Source organism: Natrix helvetica (assembly GCF_964273705.1).
Source record: "Natrix helvetica genome assembly, chromosome: 6".
In the NCBI taxonomy this organism is placed as follows: Eukaryota; Metazoa; Chordata; class Lepidosauria; order Squamata; family Natricidae; genus Natrix; species Natrix helvetica.
In genome coordinates, this window is record NC_138553.1 from 36,306,133 (window position 1) to 36,330,446 (window position 24,314).

General features: G+C 40.7%; 1 long non-coding RNA gene across 1 annotated transcript in view; it reads left to right on the top strand.

Moving 5' to 3' along the window:
- Nucleotides 1–17,571, top strand: part of LOC309394739 — a 46,595-nt gene extending 29,024 nt beyond the window's left edge. The window contains exon 3 of the long non-coding RNA XR_014175781.1: nucleotides 17,530–17,571. This is a non-coding gene — a long non-coding RNA (uncharacterized lncRNA). The remainder of the gene's footprint in view (nucleotides 1–17,529) is intronic.
- The last annotated feature ends 6,743 nt before the right edge of the window (nucleotides 17,572–24,314 follow it).

A 24,314-nucleotide genomic window follows, 5' to 3' on the forward strand; every position in this document is an offset into this window, starting at 1 on the left:
AATGGGGATGCCAGATTCATTTAACAACCATGTTACTAACTAGCAACTGCAGTGATTCATTTAACAACTATGGCAAGAAAGGTCATAAAATGAGGCAAAACTTACTTAATTATCTTGTTTAGCAGTGGACATTTTGGACTAAATTGTGGTCATAAGTTGAGGACTACCTAATTTTCCCTCTTTCATTATGTCACATCTCTCACCCAGACTAGTTAAAAGTCTTTTTTCCTCCTACCATTTGTGAAATATCTAACTTGAGATAAAGGTGTGTGTACAAGACCTAGACATGCATTGTTGATTATTGCATAGTGTTCTTCGTTTCCAGATCATTTTAACTAGGTCTTGTATAGAGAAGTCATCATGTTTCTTATTACTTAAGATTATCATGCAAGATGGCATACTCATTTTGTGTCATCATATTCTTTATTTATTTAAGAAATATTTGTATGGCTGCCCACTCACTAGCAGTGATTCTGGCCAGTTTACAAAAATACACCTTATACCAGTGGTGGGTTCCTATCGGTTTCGACCAGTTCATCCGAGCCGGTAGTGGTTTGGCGGCCTAGGTCTCTGGAACTGGCAGCGATTCTGGCCTGCCACTCCAGTTGGCACCATAGGGGGCACCATCTTGTTTTTCAGTACCACGCACAACAAAGCGCATACACGAGCCAACCGGCAGCACCCCTGCCTTATACATATTACATACTTTATAATAGTGTGTACGTGTGTGTGTGTGTGTGTGTGCGTGTGTGTGTGTGTGTATGTACATACATACACATTATACGCCTCTAAGAATTGTTCTAGAGTAAATCTGCATTTTTATCTTATATTATGCAATCCAATACATCATTTGTATTCACAATGCCTATAAATGAACCAGATAATACAGAATGTGTTAAAAGATTTGAGCTATCAGTGACATCAGAGTTTTGGTGATGTAGTTATTAACAAATGTTTTCTCACCCAGCCACATAGACAAAAATCAATCATCTGATAACTAGGCATGGCATGAGCTGTCCGTACTGTCATTCCAATCTAATTAATCACGCATACACAGACCTTTACCTTAAGGAGCAATTGTTCACATTTAATCACAAAGAAACATTCAAGCATACCGCTGTACGTTTCTGCATTTAACTGCAATTTATGTCTTCTGTTTTAGCAAATACATTTATGATAATGTGACTGTAGCACAGAGATACATCATTTCACTCATTTTAAAAACATTAAAATCTAACCTAAGTAAACTAACACATGGCGTTTGGCATCATTTATCATGCTAGATTTGCAGCTTTTGAAATTTCCATTATCCACATGTTTTTGCTAACAATTTATCCTAATAGTCGTGGCATTGATGAGTTATTCAATATAATGTCTTCTTCAGGAGAATATCAAACATGCCAAATAGTAGATGCTTCCTTGATCAGAGTTTTTAACTACCGTATATTTCACCAAGGCTTCTCTTATATATGTTTGACTAATTGATCCTGTTATTTTGGGGGAAGGAGGGGGAAAACCCACACAACTGATTGATGTCTCAATTTGTCCCAGGTTTCTCAACTGTGGGTAGTTGGAGGTTTTGTATATGGTATGTAAAAAAAAGAAAAAAACTGAAGCCTGATTTAATTACTTTGGTGAAGCTTCCCCAACTACTTTTATATTTTCTCTTTATGTAAAAACTACTTTAAACTGATTAGTCCATTAGTAGGATAACACCTGATTTTCAAGATTTAGTTCTTTGCTCTAGAGCAGTGGTTCTCAACCTGTGGGTCGGGACCCCTTTGGGGGTCGAACGACCCTTTTACAGGGATCGCCTAAGACCATTGGAAAACACATATTTTTGAAAAAATAAGGAAAACATAAAATAATCTTATGGTTGGGGGTCACTTCAACATGAGGAACTGAATTAAAGGGTCGCGGCGTTAGGGAGGTTGAGACCCACTATTCTGGAGGCATGCAACAGACATCCCAAATTTTGTGCAGTTCTCTACCTATTTTTCTGATAGAAATTAGGTGTCAACTCTGCTCTTCTTAGCATTTCCTAAAAGTCAATTTGATGTTAATATTCATTAATCTGGAGTATTTACCGATTATTGGTTTCCACTGTGCACATTTCTTATTACATTTATGACTGAAATTATGGGATTTAAATGGGCTTATAAAATCTTATCAAGGAGGTTTATTGGTTTGGTTCACTAACTTATTGAAGTTCATCAAAGCTGAACAGACATTTGTTAGATATTTTTCATTGAACTCCTGCACAGAGCTGAGTGTTGGACTCTACAGCCTAAATACTTCCTTTCAGCTTCTGATTTTATTGCTTACTTCTGTTTTTATGAGTGTTTGATTATGACTGGATTGAATCAAATAACTAATTACATCTTACTAAAATTGTACTTATATGTGACATATTTTGATTGATTTTATTTAATTCAAGGGAAAGAATTTTGTTTATATTTTAACTTGAGGGAAAAAATAATATTAGAATCCCAGTTTGATTTGATTATAGAACAGATATTCCCATAAGATTGTTGATCTATTTCAAACACTAGTGATAAGGAATCATAAATTTGTAGTTAACTGTTAATTTAAACAACATTTGTAAAAAATTTGAAAGTCACAAGTCAAAATGTACTGTTCAAGTCATTATAATATCAAGTAAATAAGCTAGTAAATGAGCAAGTAGGCATTTTTTTAAAAATCACAATTTTACAGAATACAAGGGCATTATGAAATAGTTTAATTTGTGCTCCATTTAATTACTGAAAATGAATTGGGAAACAATCCTATAGCATTCCATAATATATGGACAACAATACATGCAAGCTGTGTTACACAAACTGATTTAAAACCTGATTGAAATCTAATGAGTAACATTGCAAATATTCAACTAAGAACCATTTCATAGTGGAACCACTTGCCAGAAAACTGCTGGGTTCTCTGTCACTAAATATGTTGGAGCCAATCCTAGATAGTCATATATCGGGGATCCTTAAATCTGAGCTTCCTATAAAATAGGGATTTGGACTCAGTAGCTTAAATGGTCTTTTTCAACATTACCAAAGTTCTTAGTCTTATGCCTGTGCTAAATAGTTGTTTTCTTGTATACTTTTTCAAAGGTGGCACGGTGGCCTAGTGGTTAAGGGCTTGTCACCTGAAAAGCCGGTAGCCCAGGTTTGAGACCAAAGTGACTGGGTCAGCTCCCATTCTTGTCCCAGCTCCTGCTAACATAGCAGTTCGAAAGCATGCAAGTCAGAGTAGATAAATAGGTACCACCGGTGGGAAGGTAACAGTGCTGCCTGATGTCATGCTGACCACATGACTGTGGAAATATCTTCGGACAACGTTGGCTCAATGGCTTGAAACAGAGATGAGTACCACCTCCTGTAGTCCACAACAACTAGTGGAGTTAAATCTTTTTTTACCTTTATACTTTTTTCAAAGTATTATGCCATTAGATTACTTTTTATCAACTTTTACTTGAATACCATTAACCATTTCTCTTCTTGGCTACTATATACCTTGTTTTTTCTTCATAATCAATGTTACAACCACAATTCAATCCTCTTTATCAGGAACAATGGTGGAATGATATATGCATTCATCCACTTAATATGGCACTATTAGCTTGCCTGGTGTCTTTATGCTTCATATTCCTGTCCTACCAAATTTACAATCTAAAATTTAATGTACTAGAAATAACAAAGGTAATAATAGCAGGTTATTGAGAGAAACAATATATCATTGTTTCTGCTATTAATGTTTGGGTTTAATTATAATCTAATTATAGTAGGCAGTGAGAATTAGGACATTTTGCAAAAACTACTTATGATATAGACATGTTTTAATCACATATTTGAGGTAAAAGATGACTGAACATACAATCAGATTTACCATTAGCAACCCAAAATTGCCCATTAGCAATTTTTATGTTTTAAAAAGTTCACGGAAGAGTACAAAAGAATATTACATTGAAAAATAAAGTTTCAAAATATTCTAACTCATGTCTCCACATCCTCAGCTTTTCTAATTCTACAGCAAGTAGTAAAAAAGTTTCCTGTCTTGATAAAAGTTTATTTCTTTGCTTAGTTCTGTTAACAAGACCAGATTCGCGTGACTGAATACAAACTGCAAAGTAGTGCTTGGAATATGCTTTCCACATCTGAGTGGAAGAGAGAATGTTGACAGCTATAATTTATCATATAAGAGGTATAGCACAAAGTTTCCATCAAACATCTATGTGGCCTCCTTTGTATTAGAAAAGCCCACTCACAAATTAACTATGTGCAAAACAGTTCTCACCCTTCTACTTTCCTCAGGTAGGTAGTGAGAGAGAAGGAAAGTCTACCTTCTCAAACTGCCATGTAACCCATAGAAAATTGCTGTCTTATAGGATCTAGCCCTTGACTCGATGCTCTCAGCCAAAGCTTTTTGCCCAGGACTGCCTCACTTTCCTAGGCCTGAGGTTCAAAATTATTGCTATGCTGGACAGTCAAAGTTCTGGCCAAATGGATGATTCCAATAGCATTTTCCCTTTGAAAAATCTGCAAGCTGAGGAGATCTGTGTTTATATTTAACATTTATATTCTTGGGAAGGCAGGATGATGAATCAGATGGTTAATCATGATGTGCTGTAAAGGGAAGGGATGTATAAAGAAAATTGGGGAGAATATATTATAGGGATATCAGAACATAACTACAAAGAAACTGGATAGGTACTAAAGGTAAAGGTTCCCCTCGCACATATGTGCTAGTCGTTCCCAACTCTAGGGGGCAGTGCTCAGCTCCATTTCAAAGCCAAAGAGCCAACGCTGCCTCCGTGGTCATGTGGCCAGCACGACTAAATGCCGAAGGCACACGGAATGCTGTTACCTTCCCGCCTAAGGTGGTCCCTATTTTTCTACTTGCATTTTTACATGCTTTTGAACTGCTAGGTTGGCAGAAGCTGGAACAAGTAATGGGAGCTCACTCCATTACGTGGCACTAGGGATTCAAACCGCTGAATGCTGACTTTTTTGATTGACAAACTCAACCACCAAGCATATATATAGATCGAAATAGATCTATCCTAGTCTCCCTTTATTTATTTATCAGTACAATTACAACACACACACACACACACACACACACACACACACACACACACACACATATATATATATATATATATATATATATATATATATATGTGTGTGTGTGTGTGTGTGTGTGTGTGTGTGTGTATTTGTATATGTATTTGTATTTGTGTTACAACCCCTGGTATGCCTAAATATGGGAGGAAGGTCACTACTCCCTCTTTCTGTCCTTCGGCTCATCACAGAAGACCATGCAGGCAGAAAACCATATTTTTATTTTTAATGTTGCCTTTTTATATTTGTGTTGTATTTGTACTGATAAATAAATAAAGGGAGACTAGTATAGATCTATTTCGAGCTAATTAGCTCTCATCAGCTAGACATACCATGGATATATATATATATATATATATATATATATATATATATATATATATATATATATATATATACACACACACACACACACACACACACACACACACACACATACATACATACATACATACATACTAGGTGGTAATAAAAAGCTAGACTTTATCTCCCTGCTGCCCCAAGAAAGTGTGAGAGGGAAAGTGAAGGGATATATTGACAGCCTGAGGCATGATGAAATGCTGTAGGTTGGCCTTTGTGTGTAAGGATAGCAGGCTAGTTGGATGGCTTCCCTTACAGGTTGTATTTTAACTAGGAAAGACAAAAAAATCAGGAAGTGTTGATAAATAATAAACTTGTGAAACTATAGGTTATAGTTTATCTTAAAATAGGTTTGCAGTCTTATAATACTCCTGATTCCCAGTTCTTCCTGGATTTGGATGTGTTTATGCCAAGAATAATTTCTGTACAATTTCCTTTAATACACTATCTGAATCCTTCCTTAAGCCTACTAATTGTATCATGGTTATCCATGCCCTCATTGCCAATCCCCTTGACTACTATACTCTATATGGAGCTTCTCTTGAAAAGTCTGCAGAAGCTGCACTTGGCACATAAGGCAGCAGTAAGCTGCTAACTGGTGCGAGATACAGTACTGTATTGAAATATTCCCACCGTTTGCCTTTATTATAAGCCACAATTCAGTTGTGGATTTCAGGCTGCCTTTCCTACTGCAAATTTATACAGTGAAGATTTACAGAGCAGATCATTTTAAATATGCTTTTTCTATAAGTGGCTCCAGCATGCAGGAGAGTGCACCACCCAAGCTAAGAGAGGATGGTGGCTGTATTGCTATTGTCATCACCATCAAATAACCTGGATGCTAATATTTGTGCTTCTTCCACAATTCAATTTTTCTGCTAAAAATAAAAGCAAGCTTTTATAGGTTTAAGAATCACTTTGCCCCCTGGTGGACAGTTCTTTATTGCAAACTTGCAGGGGATTTGGAGTAGCGCAAAGCCTTTTTATTATTATTATTATTATTATTCACACTTATAGACCGCCCCCTCTCCCGGAGAGGACTCGGGGCGGTGTACAGTCACTAAAATACATTGTAAAATACATACATAAACAATTAAATTAATACTGGTGAAGGAGGTTATGAGACTGTAATCGAATAATAAATATAATACGTTAAAAGCCTATAAAACCCTTAAAACCCAATTAAAATAAATAAATCCCGGGAGGTAAAACTAAGAAAGTGCCAGGCCAGCTGATTGAAATTTGTTATTGCTATCAGATGTTCTCTTCCTGGAGCTTCGTTTACAAGCTATCCAACATAAATTCCAAGGAAGCTGCAACATGTAAGATGAAGATGTTATACTTTACTGTCAAGAATCCATTTCACAAGCCAAACCCAAAATATATTATGATTTGGAACAGTGGCCACAAAGATCTACTACCATTCACCACAGTTACATTTATTATAACAGCAAGAGCATTATATTCAACAGACAGTGTGATAGGTCTTTAAAATAGAGAACCTGGACTGAAATGGCTAGATTTTGAGAGCTGGGTTTTATTTTGCTTTTAATTGTTTAGTGTTTTGGTATCTAACTACAAAACCAATCACCTGGTCTGTCTTTTTCCCCCCCAAGTCATTGGACCATTCTGAGGCTGTGTTGCTAGATTCCTTCAAGGAGAACAATAGGATTGCTCTGTAAATGTTCCTTGAATATTTGAATTTCATATAGTTATCAGTATCAAATATCTTCCGCTTACCATTTTAATGAAAATTGTTTTTTAACTTTATTATTTTATAGTAATCTATTATATCTGTGTAATGCTATGTCAATAAGCCTTTTTTTAGCCAAATACCTGACTTTCCAAACTGTATTTTGCTAATGCCTCCTGGGCCATTCAAACGGAGTAGAATTTCATTGACTGTGCAAATAAATCAAACCTGTAAACAACAGATTAACTTTTATCTTGTCTAATCCATGATTGTCTAAAGTCTAATCCTCTCATTTACACTCTTGCCTTATTATCCTATTTACCCTATTGACTTTAAGATTTGTAAATATTAATATGTGTGGTTATTTTCCCCCATTTGCCCCAAGGATAGCCTAAGGCTTCCCGTTTATAATATTTCCCTATTTACCCTAGGGTTTAATTTAATAGGTGTGGTTCAGTGCTCAAGATGGGGCAGAGATATGCAACCAATGTTTGTTTGGAATTTAGCAGAAAGATCTAGTTCTCAGGAGAGAGGAATCTGAGAAAGCAGATACTAACATTTCCATTGTAAATATGCAGCCAGAGCCAATATTTCAAGGCAGTTTGAGAGCTACAAAGTAAATCCCATTGTGCATACAGGGGCTCCTCTTTTAAATTATTTTAACATCGATTCAATTTCAAAGAGTGTGGACTACACCTCCCAGAAATCCCCCCTCCCCCAAAGCATGCTGCCTAGGGAATTCTGGAAATTTAAATCCAAACACCTTAAAATTGCCAAGGTTGAGAAACACTATAAAGGACTGGAAAAAAGGAAAACATTAAATGGAGAGTAAACTTGCTAGTTGAAAGATAAATCTACTGTACATTTCATTTCTGGAAGACAAAAATTTTCCAATCTTGGTTCATTTCAGCTTGTCATCATTGTATTCTCATGTACCTAAATTTATTTTGTTGCTGTTTTTAGGAATCATAGGTATATGATATACTTTTTTTATTGTAAAATTTTATTGGTTTTTTACAAATGTTTTAGGGGAAAAGGTAAATAGGTGTAGAAAATTTTTGACAGCTACATCATGCGGGAGGTAGAAATCCCCCCGAATCTCACAACTTTAACAAAAAAGAAAAGAAAAAACATCAAAATTTGAATAAACATTGGCAGCTTTTTGTTTTTACATTCAATCATCAATATATTCAATCATCTTTTATATCACTTCCAAGAGTTACATTATAACAACAATTGCAAAAATGTTTCAACTCATTTTTGTGATCTGAGTCTTCTAAGTGTTGCATCCTCCCCCATGTCCGCTGGCAGAGCCGCGGCCCCTCCCTCCTTCACATCATGTGTACTGTCCCCTGTTTGATCTAGGAGGGCACTATTTTTTTAATAAAGGCTTCCACCTCCACAACTGTGTTAATTCTAATTCTACTGCCCTCCCAGAAAATTAGCATTCCTTCTGGCAACAACCATTTAAACCAGACTCCATTGTTATATAATTTCTTTGCTAATGAGGAGTATTTCTTCCCCTTATGTCTTACTTTTTTTGGAATCTGCTTAATGGTTATTTCTTTGTCTTTATATTTTAGTGGTCCCACCCTTTGAGCTCCTAAGACCTCGTCTCTTGTGGTCTTTCTAAGAAATTCAACATGTACTTCCCTTGGCATGTTGTGTGTTCTAGCGTATGCTGAGTTAATCCTACAGATCAAATCAATATCCCACCAGGGCTGTTGTTTGTCTCTTTTAATATATTCTGCTAAAATTGTGGTCATAATCTCCTTGAGATCTTCATTCTCTGTTTCTGGCAAGTTTTGGAATCTAAGAAAAAAGACATTCTCTCAAATTCCACCTTTATTATATGGTTTTCAAATTCTACAGTCCCCTTCTGGCTTGCTTTAATCTCTTCCCTCAACCCAGTCACTCCCTCCTCCAGCACCCCTATTCTCTGTTTATTTTGTATTGTTTGTTGTTGCGTTTCTCTGAGCTGATCATTTAAATCTGCCAGTTGTTTTTTTCAATTCGTCCTGTCCCTTTAAGAGAGTTTGAAACATTTGCTCAACTGATAGTTCCTTTGAGCTTTCCTCAGTCGCTTTAGCTTGTAAAAATGAAGCCAATGGTGTCTTTTGGGTAACTGGGCTGGACGTAGATGATGTTGGGGCTGAAGACGGCTTACCAGGTGGTAATTTTTTTGGACCCATATTAGGTTCAGAGATAGCTATAAGTCTGTACAAAGAAATGGCGTCTGTGGAAAGACACAACCGGGAGAAGTCACAAGACAAGCAAGTCCAGAGGAGAGCATAGATCTCTATACAGCTCCAAGCCAGGTGGTATGAATCAATATTCCAAATCCAAGGGAGATACGTGCAAAAAGAGGCTCCTGGAGATCTCTAGGGTGTGATATAGTACAAAGCCAGAAATTCTTTCAAAAGGGAAAATCATTCATAAGTGCAAGAAGAAGGAGGAAGTTGGCCATCTTGGCTCCGCCTTCACAGGAGATCAGAAAGCAACGTCCAAAGTTTCCATAAAGTAGTTTAAAAGAATCAACTCAGCAATCCTCCTTTGTAATTGTAGCAAGAAGTCATCCTCCCATTGCTTAGAGGAAGAGAAAGTAACTTTTAGCTCTCTCTCTCTCTTCCGAGGGAGAAGGATTTTCCAATTGCCGCTTTTCCGAGGGGGTGGTGGAAAATCCCCCCCTCCAATCTTAACACTTTAAAGGATTGAATCCACAATTTAGAAAGGCTGCTGCTCATCAATTAGATAGATTTAAAAGGAGATTGAGGGAAGCTTCCCACCTCACTGCATTTCAACTGTAACATCCGATTAGCTGTTTCCTTCCAGGCTCCGCTTGGCGAAGGCGCGCTGTTGTGCACCCTCCACGCTCCCCGGCTCCTGGGGCGAAACTGGCGACCTCCCCACAGCCGCTGCCGATTCAGGGGGTCCCAACAAGCCACCCTACGGCAGGGGGGCCCTCCAAGGCTCCCTGTGCTCCCCCTAAACTTAAGGGGAGCCCACCGAGAAGACGAACAGTGGACGCCAATGTCTGTCACCCTCGGGGACCGGAAGTGATCTGGTATATGATATACTCTTGATAAATTATTGAATTTTACAAATTCTAGTCAAAAATGGAAAAAAGACCAACAGTTAGACAGATCCCCGAAGTAAAATATATATTCAAGCTATTTACATTTACATAAACAATAGGATAAGCATATTCCAACAAAATAAATCCAAACCAACCATTTCAATTTGAATTAATATACCTACTTTTATTTTCAATGACCTTTTGGATTCCTCTAGAATAAGCAAGTAATCAGTTAAAAATGAGGGAGATACCAGTGTAGGAGAATTCATATCAATGAGAAGTTTACACAGAAGATATTTCATAAGGAATCACATTTTTCCCAAGTGTGATATTTAGATTCAGAAGTGGTGGAAACTTCTGCAGATCCTTTGATCTCCAAAATTGTGTTTGAAGATAAAATTGTCTTTGTCAGATAGTCCCAATGACTCCATTAATACAGCATACTAATTGTGGTTAACTTGTGGGTTTTGTTTTTGTTTAATATCTTAGAACATTGTACCATTGTAACCTATTGGGTTAGATCAGGGGTATTAAATCCGCGTTGTCATGGAGGTGTCACGTGATGTATCATGATTCCCCACCCCCTTCATTAAACCGGGCATGGACATAACCAGCGTGTGATGTATCTGGCCCATGGACCAAGAGTTTGACAGCTCTGGGTTAGATTATGGTTCAGTGTATACTGTGTGATCTAAAAATGAGCTAATTCAGTAACTATTTAGTTGTTTCATGGGATCATGGCTAATGAGTTTCATTCTCTTGGTTCTTCCAAGCTTCAGCCTTCTCCCTCCCCCCTCAACCACCATAACCTGTTTTTCCATTTGAAGGGGCATCCATACTTGTTTTTATTTTTTAATTACTAAACTTGTTTGCAAAATTTAAGATAATAGGTTTCCCTTGGACATTCTCCTTTGATTTTTCTACCATGGCTTCCAACTTTTCATCCTAAAAAAATCAACTAAATAGACAATATGGAGTTGCTACATTTTTTTGAAGGATAGTGCCAAGAAATATCTATCTTGAAACTTCCTTGGTGTGATGTGATCCAGCTTCAGAAATAATACACGTTGGCTGGATTTACAGAATGAGTTAATCTAGAGCTACAAGGAGGAGGAGCTTCCGGCAATGGCGGTCGCCTCCTGAAGCTCCGGAACGCCAAGGAGCTCGGCGATGGGGGAAAGAGGCTGTATCCGGCCCTCGTTCCATCTGAGGGCCGGGAGTCAGACAGCATGACCACCCTGGCCCATTTTGGACCCATTTGGGTCCGCCAGGGTGGGTCGGGAGGCTGGAGGGAAGGCTAGAGAGAAGATGGTGTGCGGAGTGGGGAGAGAAGCCGGCAGCGGAAATGGCGGCGTTGTGGCAGCGGCGGCGGCGGCGGCAGCGTTGGAGAGAGGAAGGAGGAATGTAAGGCTGCGAGCTGTGAGCTGTGAGCTGAGAGGCTGCGTGAGAGAGGCTATAGCCGCGGTGACGCCGGGTAGAGAAATGTTGGAACGTTGGAAGGAGAGAGGCTGGTGAGCAAACATTGGAAGGAGAGAGGCTGGTGAGCAAACGCTGGAAGGAGAGAGGCGGGTGAGCAAACGCTGGAAGGAGAGAGGCTGGTGAGGCTGGTGAGCAACGTTGGAAGGAGAGAGGGAAGAAGAAGTTGGAAGGAGAGAGGCTGGTGAGCAGAGAGGATTGGAAGGAGAGAAGGAGAGATTGGAAGGAGAGAGTAAAAGAAGGAGTTGGAAGGAAAGAAGCTGGTGAATAGAGAGAAAGTGGCTGCGGCTGCGGCTGCAGCGACGCTGGAAGGACGCTGGAAGGAGAGAGGCTGGCACCAACAGCAGCAGCCGCTGAAAGAGCTGCCATGGACGCCAGGAACATCATTAGGACATTGGGTGAGACCCACCAACATCTGGATTTTGGGTGGGAGTCACGAGAGAGCAGGACTGGAATGGAGGCTGGGGGCGACTGGGGGCGGCCTGGAACACCGGAGGCCGCCGGAAGCCCTATATTAGGGCCATGGGTAGGCCACAGGGATGTCTAGGCCAAGACCATCTGCCCCCAAGAACATCGGCCCCCTCCCAATTGGGAACCCCATTCCTTAAGAACTCCAGATTACTATCTACAAACTCTCTCTATGAACTCCCACCCACCTAGGATCATCTAGGCTGCTACCACCCTTTGGACTATCTCTCCACCACCCAGACCACCATTTGGACATTTGATCACTCTTCCCCCCCTTTTTTTTTGACTGACCACTCATCATCTACAACACCTTTGACCCCATCATGTTTTTTAAGATTTTTAAGATTATTTATTCGAGGCTAGGCCTGCTCTGCCTGCGGGAGTCCCCCCTCTCGCAGGCATGGCCCTTGACGCTTGTAAGGGCCCGCCTTGATGACGGGTTTATAGACCCCGAGAGGTGGAAGAAACGGAAGCTTAGGGGGTTTTTAACTAAATGTTTTTTATCTTTTTTAGGGGGTTCCAGGGAGGGTTTTAGGGTGGGGGGGGAAATCTGTCCAGGAGGGGGGCCAGTGCCAGACGAACGGGTGAGTCTAGGAGGGAAGTGAGTGTGGTGGAGGGGGGGAGGGGAAAGAACATTCCAATAGAGGGTTGTCTTATTACATCGGTCACGGGAAGGAGGGGATGCGAGGACAGGAGAAGACCACAACATCGGTTGGGAGACCGTGGTTGTTGGTTACACCCGGTCGTTTGTACCAACCCCCGCAATCTAGGTGGTCAGGAACTACAGAGCCAGGGCCTGAGGCTAATGCTCTGCAATGCAAGGTCCGTGACCAACAAGGCCCCCCTCATTAATGAGTTGATCTCAGAGGGGGAGCTGGACCTTGCAGGGATAACGGAGACCTGGTTGGGCCACGAGGGTGGTTTACCCCTCATGGAAATGTGCCCACCGGGTTTCCGTGCATTCCATCAGCCTCGGGCCCTGGGTAAGGGTTGTGGGGTGGCAGTAGTTATACGGGAATGTCTAGAGCCGAGGTAGTTCACTGTACCTCAGATACCCGGATGTGAGTCCCTTGGTGTGAAATGGGGCCCAGGGAGGCAGTGGGGCTTGCTGATTGTATACTTGGCTCCTCGCTATGTGTCAGCAGCCCTGCCCGAGCTCCTCGAGCTGATCTCAGAGACGGCAGTTGAGGCCCCCAAGCTTGTGGTTATGGGGGATTTCAACTTGCCGTCGACGGGGGAAGCATCTGAGGTAGCTCGGGAGTTCATGGCTTCCATGACAGCCATGGACCTGACCCAATTAATTCAGGGCCCCACACACGATGGTGGCCACACTCTGGACCTTGTTTTCGTATCTGAACAGTGGACGAGTGATCTGGGAAGAGGGGATGTAACCATCACTCCCCTGTCATGGCCAGATCACTCATGTCTCCGGCTGGACTTCCCGGGCGCTACCCCCCACCGCGAGGAGGCGGAACCAAACTGTCCAAGTTGGTACCGCCCCAGGCGCCTGATGGAACCGGATAGGTTCCAGACGGAGCTTGGGCCATTCCCTGTAGCCCTGACCCGCTCTCACTCCGAGAACCTAGTGGCCGCCTGGAATAGGGCGGCCGCTGGGGCCCTGGACCGAGTTGTGCCTTTGCGGCCTCTCCTGCGGCGACGACCCACCCGGGCTCCTTGGTTTACCGATGACCTGAGGGTGATGAAGCGCCATAGGAGATGCCTAGAGGGCAGGTGGAGGTCCTCACGCTCCGAATCTGACCGAACACAGGTAAGAGCCTATTCACGGACTTACCTTGTGGCATTAAGAGTGGCCAAATGCAGACATTGTGCCACTCTTATTGCATCCGCCGATAACCGCCCTGCCGCCCTGTTTCGGGTGACCCGCTCTCTCTTATCACAGAGGACGCGGGAAGCCCCTTTACAGGGCAGAGCAGAGGAGTTTGGGGAATATCTGCAGGACAAAATTGCTCAGATCCGGAGCTGATGGGCCCCCTTCAGTGGACCAGAGGAGCCGCCAACAGTGAGTCTTGTGAGACCATTCTGGGAGGAGTTTGATTCTGTTGCCCCCGAGGATTTGGATAGGTTGCGTGGACGGCTGCGACCGACCACATGTTTAATGGACCCGTGTCCCTCCTGGTTGGTACTGGCATCCTGGGAAGTGACACGAGGCTGGCTACTGGGCTTGGTGAACGCCTCTTTGAGCGAGGGGTCCTTACCTGCCGCCTTGAAAGAGGTGGTGGTGAGGCCCTTACTCAAGAAGCCTTCCCTTGACCCGGCGGAGCTAGCTAATTATCGTCCAGTCTCCAACCTTCCCTTTTTAGCGAAGGTTGTAGAGAATGTGGTGGCACAGCAGTTTCCACGACACCTTGAGGAATCTGAATATCTAGACCCACGCCAGTCCGGCTTCCGGCCCGGACACAGCACGGAGACGGCCTTGGTCGCGTTGGTCGATGATCTCTGGAGGGCCAGAGATAGGGGTTGTTCCTCTATCCTGGTCCTATTAGATCTCTTGGCGGCTTTTGATACCATCGACCATGGTATCCTATTGCGCCGGCTGGGGGGGATCGGAGTTGGAGGCACCATTCTGCGGTGGTTCGGCTCCTACCTCTCCGACCGGACGCAATGTGTGTTGGCAGGGGGGCAGAGGTCGACCCTAAGGCCACTCACTTGTGGGGTGCCTCAGGGGTCAGTCCTCTTGCCCCTTCTGTTCAACGCATATGTGAAGCCGCTGGGGGAGATCATCCGTGGTTTTGGGGTGGAGTATCATCTGTACGCTGATGATACGCAGCTGTACATTTCCACCCCAGACCACCCCAACGAGGCTGTCGAGGTGATGACCCGGTGTTTGGAAGCCGTCGGGGTCTGGATGGGGGACAACAGACTCAAGCTCAACCCCTCCAAGACTGAGTGGCTGTGGCTACCGGCACCCCGGTTCAGTCAGTTGATTCCATCACTGACCATAGGGGGCAAGCAATTGCCCCCTGTGGAACGGGCGCGCAATTTGGGCGTCCTCCTAGATGCCCGGCTGTCAATGGATGACCATGTGGCAGCCGTGGCAAGGGGGGCGTTCCACCAGGTTCGCCTGGTGCACCAATTGCGCCCCCTACTGGACCGGGATGCCCTACGCACGGTCACTCATGCACTGGTGATGTCTCGGCTGGACTACTGCAATGCCCTCTACATGGGGCTTCCCTTGGGATGCGCTCGAAGACTGCAGCTAGTCCAGAACGCAGCCGCGCGGGCTATTATGGGGAGTACTAGGTACTCCCACATAACACCGCTCCTGCGCGAGCTGCACTGGCTGCCTGTGGTCTTTCGGGTGCGTTTCAAGGTGTTAATTACCATCTTTAAAGCGCTCCATGGCTCAGGACCTAGGTACTTGCGGGATCGCATCCTACCACACACTTCCCTGCGACTGATTCGCTCTCACAGGGAAGGACTCCTCCGGGTGCCGTCCACTAAGCAATGCCAACGGGCGGCGCCTAGGAGTAGGGCCTTCTCTGTGATGGGCCCAACCTTCTGGAATGACCTCCCCCCCGATATCAGAACCACCACCGACTTCCGCTCCTTCCGACAAAAACTGAAGACTCACCTGTTCCGTTTAGCCGGCCTGGCCCATTCATAGTCTTATTCTACCTCCTGGCAGATATTTTAATTGGGTATTTTTAGGGTTATTTAAATATTGTTTTTAACTGCATTGCTTTTTGTACAGTTTCTTATTGCCTCCTTTTATGTTTGTATTTTCTATCTTGATGTGTTTTATCTGACTGTACACCGCCCCGAGTCCCTTTGGGGAGAGGGGGCGGTATAAAAGTCTAAATAAAAGTAAAAGTAAAGTACCCTACAAAATTAAATGGTCACTAAGAGGCAGAACAGAATTTACTGCCAGCTTGTGATCATCATAATTTTTGCAACCATGTCTGAAAATCCTAAGTAAGCCTGCACATAGTTTAATAAAACACAAGATAATATACCCAAAAGAAGATAAAATTATGGCTTAGTACAATACTTCATTTCATGCAATATGCAAAAACAATGGTTGAGTTCCCATAACAATGAAATCACCCAAGCCAACTGTAGTTTAGCTTAACATATATTATAAATTCAGCCATTCTGGTCTCATTTTATCTGGATGCATGATAGAGGTCCTCTTACAATTAAAAAAGGTTGTGATGTGTAATAGTTATATTTTTAAAAAACATATATGGGGTTATTTATTTTATAGCTTTAAGGAAGTTTAGGCATAATTCAGAGCAAATGTTCATTGCTCGTTGTGTCTGGTATCGTGGTGTTAGAAGTGTATTCATGAACTAGTCAATAGGATTCAAATGAAACATCTCCACTTTTGATTTTAGCAGCAAGTGTTCTCCAGCATAGACCTCTTTAATAAGATTTTTCCCCAGATACTTGTGCCATTTAAATAACACCATGTTGCTTTAGATTACTGTTTCAATAATTAAAAAAATAAGTATTAATTTTAAACTCTATATTATGCCCATATTTATGGTTTTTTTTAAGATGGGGAGGGAATCATTTTACTTTCCTCCTTTTCCTTTTTCCATAAGCTCTGTCTCCCTGCTCCAAACATCCCTCCTGCTGTTGGCATCTGCTGTCTGCATCTCTTCCTGGCTCTTCTCCTACTGTGTAAATTCCCTACTTCTCTTCCCCCACCTCCACAAGCTTTGGGTGCCATCTCTCTCTCTCTTTTCACCCCTGCTGGGTTCATTCCTGGGCTTACTCTTCCCTTGGATGGCTACATCCCTCAGGTCCTGCTGTGGAGATGCCCCCCTTCTTCTGTTGCTTCCAGGTGCTTTCCAATTTCTTCCTCTCTTTGTCCTTTTGCTTTGAGTCCTGCTCATCTTCCATGGCTGGAAGCCTTACTATATAGCAAACCATCTACCATCCTCAGTTGGAAAGAGTACTCTGGATATTGTGTTTGGTAATGTCTTTTACTTTTCCATTTAATTTTCACAGCCTTATGCTCCAATAATGCAATTTGTTCTTTAAAAAGAGGCCCAGTAGCAACCATCACATTTTAGAATTATGGAGGGGGGGGTTTTCCTTTCAACTTTGTACCCATTCTGGAGCTTTATGGACTAGTTGGGGGATTGATAGGACTTTCTTCGCTTACATAACCTTCATTTGAGGACTTCATACAAAACATTTTTAACTACCACATGGCCTGTTCCATTTAAAGCACTCATGGACAACTATTAGAAGTAGGTGGGTGATTTATCCTACAGTGCTTGAAGTAAATGGCAGCTAAACATGTCTTATAATCTGTGTCTATCTTGGACCACGCTAAAAGCTATTCTTTGTTCTTGCAGTATGACTTATGGGAGGAGCAGGGAATGAAGTAAAAGAGAAAGGGAAAATAGATTCTCCTTCAGCTGTGGTGTCAATAACCATTATCATCATTGCCAATGATTTGTACACTTACTTAGAAGTAAGTAAAAAGGAAGTGACAAATTATGTTGATAATGTTTGAATGTTTCCAAAATAAAAGGCTTCTTTTATATGCCTATTAGCAAAACTCAAGATGGACAATGTACCTTTTTTTTCTTTTTTGGATATTGCATTTGACTGTTGCCTTACCACTTCTGGTGTGCTAAAATCCTAAACTGAAAAGACACTTTCTACTGTGTTTTCCACTGCAGCATGCTGCCCTATTAAAATGAGGTGGCAAATTCAGAGCATAATACTGTATCAACAAAGATTTAAATTTTCAATGATCAATCCACTCTTAAAGTCTTTGCTTGGACAGGTCAGCAGCATAACTTTTAAATATCACTGGCGCATGTAAATTACTATTGCAAATTGTATTGGTACTATTACCAATAGTAATAGAATGCAGTACAAGTGAGATTGAGCATGATAATTCAGGATTCTTAAGATTGATTCCAGCATTGGATCAAATTTCTGTAACTCTGCCAATTTAGTTGTGATAATACCTCTCTGCATCATTACAAAAAGTGATCATAATTTAAAAAGATAATAAATGAGCCAGTTATTGAAGACGTTTTATACCAAATCCAAAGAAAATAAAAGCTGAATAAATTTTCTTGTCTTTTTCCCTCTTTCTCGTTTAAAGTTTTGGGGGAATTTCATGTTTACATCTGTTCTCTGCAATGTTCCTCTCGGTGTAAAAGTAGCTTTAATTTATAATAGTAGTATTACATACAAATGGTCTTTCAACATTACCACCAAATCAATGAATGGAACTGAGTGAACAATTACACTTAATTTTTACAGAGAAAGAAGAAAGTCTTCAACACATTCTCAAAGACAAACCTTAGTGTGACAGTAGCAATCGTATTGAGAAAGCCCAATTTGAGGAGCTATCTCAAAGTGTCTTCCTGGGAAACAGAAAACTGCTATAGTAATGATTGTACAATAAAAGACAAGGGGAAAATATACATCACCCAAATAGTAAGGAAACTGTTTATGAAATCCATAGCTTATGACTTTTTCTTTCTGTTTTTATTTTTCCATTCCAGTGCAAATGAGAAAACAGTTTTATAACATAAGGATCCCAACCCCTGAGCCACAGACTACTACCAGGCCTTGAGCCTTTCGGAACCAGGCTGTGGAAGTAGCGGGCAACCGCATGTGCGAGCGATAGGTGAGCATATTGCATGTGTGCTCCATTCGTGTACTCCCTTTTGTGTGAGCAAGGGCACGCACGACTCTTGCCCGCTGCTCACATAAAACCATCCCTTCTCCCACCCCATCAGTTCCCAAACCCCAAAAGATTGGGGAATCCTGTTATAATGGAGTGCAATATGATCGCATATAGATTTATTTCTCTCTGCTCTTTATCCATAATGAAAGTACCAAGAATGTGGAACTTATAGCCAAGAGATGCTCAGTTAGCGCTGTCGGCATTATTGTGGATCAATTTATTACCACTCTTGGCATCTGCATTCATGATGAAGAGCCAAACCACTCAGCTTTCAAGAAAGGAACTAATATTCTATGAAACTATAGGTAACATGGTGGATGAAACAATATTGCTAAACGATTCAGGAAATCTTTGTAAATATAAACAAGAATTTCTTATTCAGAATAACGTTGTTGAATAAATAAATTTTAAGAATTCTAATTAATATCCTAATGATATAAATATATTTCCTGCATGATTTTTTTCTTTTTTGCTCCCTAAACTCCAAAACATCCTTTAAAAAAAACACCTAAATTATAAATCCACAAAATCATTTTTTTACAATTTTTAATAAATAAGCTAACACGCTTCTTTAAAAAATGCATTATCTTGGTCATCTAGAATTAGGTCAGAGATAGTTTTAAATTTCCTTCCACCTTTGCTAAATAAGACAGACTTCACACAAGAATAAATTTCTAAGCCCCAGCTGAATTAGCTGTTCACAGGAGAGCATTCTAACAGAAATGACTAAGGCTCAGGATATGAATGTAAAACTGATTGCTTGACCTGTTCTGTAACATAACTCATATCATGAATATGCACCTGAAAAGCTATTATGATTTTCATATCTTCCGTCTCAACGACCACTATTCTATCAGTAATAACTTTTACCAGTCAAATCCCCATCTGTGTCTCAGACTCCCTAATATTTCTAACTTGTCTCTTAGCCTGGGGAGGGTGGGGGGGGGGATGAAATTGTTTTTGCCATTTCCGGTGTGTGTGTGTGTGTTTGTGTGTGTGTAGAGAAAATATCTTTGAAATAAAACTTGTCTCTAATTATCTATCTTGAACAATTGGACAATGTGTTCTGGTATTTGTGAACAAAATGAAATATGCTATACTTCTTGCCAAATGAAGCACAATGGAAAAACAACCTGAACAGTTCAGATTGCGTTGTTTTAAAGGTGAAACCTGATGATGTTGCAAAATATTACATGCCAAAAGATCAGCAACTGGATCTATGGAAATGTATGAAGATTATATTATTTCCTACAAAAAAAGGAACAAAAGCAGAGTGAAATTACACATAGAATTTATAGATATACAATACAATACAATAGTAGAGTTGGAAGGGACCTTGGAGGTCTTCTAGTCCAACCCCCTGCCTAGGCAGGAAACCCTATACCGTTTCAGACAGATGGCTATCCAACATCTTCTTAAAGACTTCCAGTGTTGGGGCATTCACAACTTCTGGAGGCAAGCTGTTCATATGGTTAAGGATTTTCTTGTAAAGGGTAAAACCTGGGAAAGTATTATAGGAAGAATAGTTCAAATGAGCTCTCCCATGCATCCATGCTATATATGGATAACTCAGAAATGTTTAGCAATTCTGTCCACTATCCACGATAACCGATCATTGGACACAACAGTTGAAAAAAGATGGATCAGTTGAACAATTGCAAACATCTCACTCTGGAAACCTGCCTGCAGAAGGTCTCAAAGCAGAAAAAAAACCTGCATATATAAGAATGTTAAGTATTACAGATGCCCGTGAATGAGGAGAAAACAAGAGTAATTTGAAGACTTGGCCCCACTTTTTCCTACAATAATTGGAGATATATCTGAAGGGATTTATTTGAACTCAACACAATCAATCATTCAAATATATGAGTGTGAGGCATTCCCAAGCCTTACATAATTATTACTCACATGTTTTTTTTCTAAAGTACAAGTCAAGGCATTCTTAAAAGATTAGTCATGAAAATACTACAAGGATTCTACTATTTACTGAGCATCTTTTTGGGGGTTTTTATAAGCCACTGCTCTGAATCTCTTCATGCAAAAAAGCAAGGCCAGGCTGCAGCTCCTCAGTGAAAATAATGTAGTCGCCCTACCTGCTACCTAATCTCTATTTCCCCAAATGGTGATTGGCAAATAGAAGGCAAGTGACAATGTATGCTAGGAGATTGTAACTCCAATGTTATCCCTGATGTACTGGTGTGGGATATTGCAATGCAAGCACAAAAGGGCAGGACTTAATCAATGACATTGTTCCAACTCTTCCCAACTCCCCCAATATCTCCTTATTCAGCCCTCTTGCTTCCCAGGAAGAACTCTTCCCATGCTCAATATCATCCATTCTGGGGAAGGGAAGAAGGCTCCACTGAGCCTTTCAGCATTTCAGCCTTAGCTCTCATCAACATCAGGGGTACTGTATCTAGAACTATCTTCCCAATCTCATAACAGTACAGTCAAACTCAGCCCCATCAACCGCTCTCACTGGACTGGTCAGGGGCCCCTTTCAAATCATACCCATCCAAACCAATCTTCTCCCATCATCTCTCACAAAGAAAAGGGTGGTCAGTACAGTCCCCACCAAAAGTTACTTAGTTGCCAGCCAAGACTACCTATTTGAAAAATGAGGGACTGCATTAAGAATGAATTCAGCCCCGACCTGGTCATCACAGTGTCTGTGCCAAGGCCAGCAAAAAGACAATGCTGTAGGAAGGGGATTCACAGCCATTCAGAATACCAATGTTACCACCCTCCTCTGTTTTCCATTCCTCCTCTTCTACTTCTTCTAAGGTGACCACATCTTCAATTCTAAATTTACTACAGACTTAACAAATAGGACTGTGGTAGTTAGGAGTTGCTTTCTCTTTGCAAAAAAAAAAAAGTATATTTGTACATATTCAGCTAGCAGAATCTATAAGGGATGGGTCAAAATCTGCAAGATGGTAGATACAACACTAGCTGAAACCTCACCCCTTGTCTCTGAACCTCAATGCTGCACCGTGGTGCATAAAAATGGAAAGACGTGAATTGCCACTTTGCATCCATCATCTTGATCTCTTATACAGTGCTCCCTGCCTAAGACATCCTATATTCAACACTGCCACTCTGTAGAATGCCTTACAAATTTGTATAAACATGGTGTGTTCCCCAAGAAATTTACAGCTCAGTCTGATTATGCTTACCTGTTACTCTGTTCATTACTCTGGTCAAGCAAACCAAATATAAACAAGTTACTATGTGGAGAAGATAATGCACAAGAGACAGGGAATAATGAAAAACATTCATTATTTGGTAATAGGTTAGCAAATAATTTAGAAGTGTACTTCCATCCATGCTTGTTTGCCCAACCAAATCTATAAAGATTCTAGTGACTAGAATTCACATGATAAATTAGTAGTATATTAGTTACATAACATAGACTTTTAATGCCCAAGTGTAAATAAAGCTGTCAGAATGAGTTATAATCGCCACTGTATCAATGAATACCTATATAAAGCTTTCTAGAACTAATACTTGTCCAAGGTCATTAGTTGCAGGTACAAAACTAAAAAAGAAGGAAAAAACAGTTGTACATTTACCAAGAGAGCTGATTAATCCCAAACTACTGGGCCACAACAATTCATGTAATAGTTCACATTAAAAACACCAAAAAGAACAACAACAACAACAACAACAACAACAACAACAACAACAACAACAACTCTGGCTTACAAAGAATTGGTGTAGCAGGCAAGAATTTGCATTATATGAAATTTATTTTATGGTATGATAAATCTCAAGTGTTGATATGCATCTCTATTAGCAATTAAAATGCCTAGAGAGATCCTTCTCTGTTGGTATTTTGGATCAAATTTTCATACAGTGTCTGCTCTGTCTAATTGCTGTGTACTGTTGGCAGCTTGCCTCAAAGCGTCGAACATATGGCATTCTCAGAGGAAAAGATATCATTTTTCCCTTACAACATACAAGTCAGTTGGTCATTGTTTCCCTCTATGGAGTTATTTAAACAGCTGCTCCCTCCAACTTAGAAGGAAGAGTATTTTTGTCTCCTTTTAAATATATAAAACAGTATTCCTTTTATATACATATGGCATGTAATGAACAGTCCATTTAAGCAGATAAATCTTGTGCTATAGGTTTGATTCATGGTATATAAATATTTTAGTTTAATCCCGTACACTCTAATTTAGATACTACAGAACGAACTGGGGGTTATGATGTGACTACTATAAGAGAACTGCATTTGAGAAGCAGTGGAAAATATATTTGCTGATAGACCAAGAAGTTGGGGCATCATGGTATTAGGTAAGAATGGAGAGCAATTCTAAATTTCATATTACTACTCTGGATTTCTCTTTTTTTAAGCATGATTTTTTTAAAAAAGCACAATTAAAAATAGCAACAAAGCCAGCAGCTGCAAAATGCTATGAAAACATTAAACCAAGCTAGTAAGAATAAAATGATAAAAAAGTCAATAATATGACATCAATCACTTAAGAGTTCAGACAGATCTGATCTGTATTCCTAATGATTGATATGCTATGGAGAGAATTGCAATAAGAAGATACACCCTCCCTCACAAAATTTATACTTAAGCATTTTCCTTAACTACTTAGAGTGACGCACATATAGTGCTCAATTCTCCAGCAATTTTAAAATCAGAGAAGTTGAAGGGACATGACTCTGAACGTCTCTGAGGAGAGAAAAATTCTCCAACATTTCTCAATAGCAAATTTCCACAGTAATGAAAGAATTCTCATTCTTCCTTTCCTGGAATGCAATTAAGCACAGGAAGTCAAGTCAAGGATGCTAGATTAATGAAAGAAAGGACATTTGCAACACCTCTTGGTCATCTTGTCACTGAATATGTGCAAAAATGTCCATACTAAAAATCCTTGATAGAAAACTAATTCTAAAGCAAATGTCCTTTCATCAAATTGAACAAGAATCGGCAAAGGGAAAAATGCAGAATTTCTCTGCAGGCAATAATTTCATTTTGTCTAATGATTGCTGGACAGCTTCTTTGGTTGTTCACTTAGCACCAGGATAATCCTGCCTTTTGAGTAATATTGATTATCTGGTGCTACTGGACAGCTCCTTTGTGTGTCTAAATGGCATAAGGGCTTAAGACCAGAACTAGCGATATGTATACTGTGGTTCCAGGCCCTCAGAACAATAAAATCAATCAATTTCCAACATCAACAATTGGGGAAACACTCATATTTCATCACTGATGCTCAAGAAAAAGGAATATTAGTACAAAATATTTTATAGAGGCAATATTTTAGTTATTTCATCATACCAAAAGCATTAAAAATCACAATGTATACCTTCAGTAAATTCACTTTCAACTCTCAACTACGCATCTCTCAACTACGCATGCCCAAGATGGTGTCCTGTCGCGTTTGAGGAGAGCTTCGGGGAGATGATTGTCCT